We start from the raw sequence: 3,849 nt of genomic DNA on the forward strand, positions 1-3,849 counted from the left end.
ATACTAAAACATTTCTGTATACAAATGTATGGGTTTGAGTAAAAAAAAAAGCCAGCCTGCCGATACAAAAATATTTCTGTATACAAAAGTATGCGTCTGAGTAAAAGAAGAAAAGGCAGCCTACCGATACTAAAATATTTCTGTATACAGAAGTATGCGTCTGAGTGAAAGAAAAAAAGGCAGCCTACCGATATTAAAATATTTCTTTATACAAAAGTATGCGTCTGAGTAAAAGAAAGAAAGTCAGCCTAACGATACTAAAATATTTCTGTATACAAAAGTATGCGTCTGAGTAAAAGAAAAAAAAGGCAGCCTACCGATACTAAAATATTTCTGTATACAAAAGTATGCGTCTGAGTAAAAGAAAAAAAGGCATCCTACCGATACTAAAATATTTTTGTATACAAAAGTATGCGTCTGGGTAAAAAAAAAAAAAAAGGCAGCCTACCGATACTAAAATATTTCTGTATACAAAAATATGCGTCTGAGTAAAAAAAAAGGCAGCGTACCGATACTAAACTATTTCTGTATACAAAAGTATGCGTCTGAATAAAAAAAGAAAAAAGGCAGCCTACCGCTACTAAAATATTTCTGTATACAAAAGTATGCATCTGAGTAAAAGAAAAAAAGTCAGCCTACCAATACTAAAATATTTCTGTATACAGAAGTATGCGTCGGAGTAAAAATAAAAAAAAAGGCAGCCTACCGATACTAAAATATTTCTGTATACAAAAGTATGCGTCTGAGTAAAAAAAAAAAGCCAGCCTACCGATACTAAAATATTTCTGTATACAAAAGTATGCGTCTGAGTAAAAGAAAAAAAGGCAGCCTACCAATACTAAATTATTTCTGTATACAAAAATATGCGTCTGAATAAAAAAAAAAAGTCAGCCTACCGATACTAAAATATTTCTGTATACAAAAGTATGCGTCTGAGTGAAAGAAAAAAAGGCAGCCTACCGATATTAAAATATTTCTTTATACAAAAATATGCGTCTGAGTAAAAGAAAGAAAGTCAGCCTAACGATACTAAAATATTTCTGTATACAAAAGTATGCGTCTGAGTGAAAGAAAAAAAGGCAGCCAACCGATACTAAAATATTTCTGTATACAAAAGTATGCGTCTGAGTAAAAGAAAAAAATGCAGCCTACTGATATTAAAATATTTCTGTATACAAAAGTATGCGTCTGAGTAAAAGAAAAAAAGTCAGCCTACCGATATTAAAATATTTCTGTATACAAAAGTATGCGTCTGAGTAAAAGAAAAAAAGGTAGCTTACCGATACTAAAATATTTCTGTATTACAAAAGTATGTGTCCGAGTAAAAAAAAAAAAGGCAGCCTAACCATACTAAAATATTTCTGTATACAAAAGTGTGCGTCTGAGTAAGAAAAAAAAGAAAAAAAGGCAGCCTACCGATACTAAAATATTTCTGTATACAAAAGTATGGGTCTGAGTAATAAAAAAAAAGCCAGCCTACCGATATTAAAATATTTCTGTATACAAAAGTATGCGTCTGAGTAAAAGAAAAAAAGGCAGCCTACCAATACTAAATTATTTCTGTATACAAAAATATGCGTTTGAATAAAAAAAAAAGTCAGCCTACCGATACTAAAATATTTCTGTATACAAAAGTATGCGTCTGAGTGAAAGAAAAAAAGGCAGCCTACCGATATTAAAATATTTCTTTATACAAAAGTATGCGTCTGAGTAAAAGAAAGTAAGTCAGCCTACCGATACTAAAATATTTCTGTATACAAAAGTATGCGTCTGATTAAAAGAAAAAAAGGCAGCCAACCGATACTAAAATATTTCTGTATACAAAAGTATGCGTCTGAGTAAAAGAAAAAAAGGCAGACTACTGATATTAAAATATTTCTGTATACAAAAGTTTGCGTCTGAGTAAAAGAAAAAAAGTCAGCCTACCGCTATTAAAATATTTCTGTATACAAAAGTATGCGTCTGAGTAAAAGAAAAAAAGCTAGCTTACCGATACTAAAATATTTCTGTATTACAAAAGTATGCGTCCGAGTAAAAAAAAAAGGCAGCCTAACCATACTAAAATATTTCTGTATACAAAAGTATGCGTCTAAGTAAAAGAAAAATAGGCAGCCTACCGATACAAAAATATTTCTGTATACAAAAGTATGCGTCTGAGTAAAAGAAAAAAAGGCAGCCTACCGATACTAAAATATTTCTGTATACAAAAATATGCGTCTGAATAAAAAAAAAAAGTCAGCCTACCGATACTAAAATATTTCTGTATACAAAAGTATGCGTCTGAGTGAAAGAAAAAAAGGCAGCCTACCGATATTAAAATATTTCTTTATACAAAAGTATGCGTCTGAGTAAAAGAAAGAAAGTCAGCCTAACGATACTAAAATATTTCTGTATACAAAAGTATGCGTCTGAGTAAAAGAAAAAAAGGCAGCCTACCGATACTAAAATATTTTTGTATACAGAAGTATGCGTCGGAGTAAAAAAAAAAAAAAAGGAAGCCTACCGATACTAAAATATTTCTGTATACAAAAGCAGGCGTCTGAGTAAAAAAAAAAAAAAAAAAAAAAAGGCAGCCTACCGATACTAAAATATTTCTGTATACAAAAGTATGCGTCTGAATAAAAGAAAAAAAGGCAGCCTACCGATACTAAAATATTTCTGTATATAAAAGTTTGCGTCTGAGTAAAAAAACGAAAAAAAATGTAGCCCAACGATGCTAAAATATTTCTGCATACAAAAGTATGCGTCTCAGTAAAAAAAAAAAAAGGCAGCCTACCGATACTAAAATATTTCTGTATACAAAAGTATGCGTCTGAGTAAAAGAAAAAAAGGCAGCGTACCGATATTAAGATATTTCTGTATACAAAAGTATGCGTCTGAGTAAAAGGAAAAAACGCAGCCTACCGATACTAAAATATTTCTGTATACAAAAGTGTGCGTCTGAGTAAGAAAAAAAAAGAAAAAAAAGGCAGCCTACCGATACTAAAATATTTCTGTATACAAAAGTATGCGTCTGAGTAAAAGAAAAAAAGGCAGCCTACCGAAACTAAAACATTTCTGTATACAAATGTATGGGTTTGAGTAAAAAAAAAAGCCAGCCTGCCGATACAAAAATATTTCTGTATACAAAAGTATGCGTCTGAGTAAAAGAAGAAAAGGCAGCCTACCGATACTAAAATATTTCTGTATACAAAAGTATGCGTCTGAGTAAAAGAAAAAAAGGCAGCCTACCGATATTAAAATATTTCTTTATACAAAAGTATGCGTCTGAGTAAAAGAAAGAAAGTCAGCCTAACGATACTAAAATATTTCTGTATACAAAAGTATGCGTCTGAGTAAAAGAAAAAAAAAGGCAGCCTACCGATACTAAAATATTTCTGTATACAAAAGTATGCGTCTGAGTAAAAGAAAAAAAGGCATCCTACCGATACTAAAATATTTTTGTATACAAAAGTATGCGTCTGGGTAAAAAAAAAAAAGGCAGCCTACCGATACTAAAATATTTCTGTATACAAAAATATGCGTCTGAGTAAAAAAAAAGGCAGCGTACCGATACTAAACTATTTCTGTATACAAAAGTATGCGTCTGAATAAAAAAAGAAAAAAGGCAGCCTACCGCTACTAAAATATTTCTGTATACAAAAGTATGCATCTGAGTAAAAGAAAAAAAGTCAGCCTACCAATACTAAAATATTTCTGTATACAGAAGTATGCGTCGGAGTAAAAATAAAAAAAAAGGCAGCCTACCGATACTAAAATATTTCTGTATACAAAAGTATGCGTCTGAGTAAAAAAAAAAAGCCAGCCTACCGATACTAAAATATTTCTGTATACAAAAGTATGCGTCTG

This window comes from Palaemon carinicauda, chromosome 10 (genome assembly GCF_036898095.1).
Source record: "Palaemon carinicauda isolate YSFRI2023 chromosome 10, ASM3689809v2, whole genome shotgun sequence".
NCBI classification, from domain to species: Eukaryota; Metazoa; Arthropoda; class Malacostraca; order Decapoda; family Palaemonidae; genus Palaemon; species Palaemon carinicauda.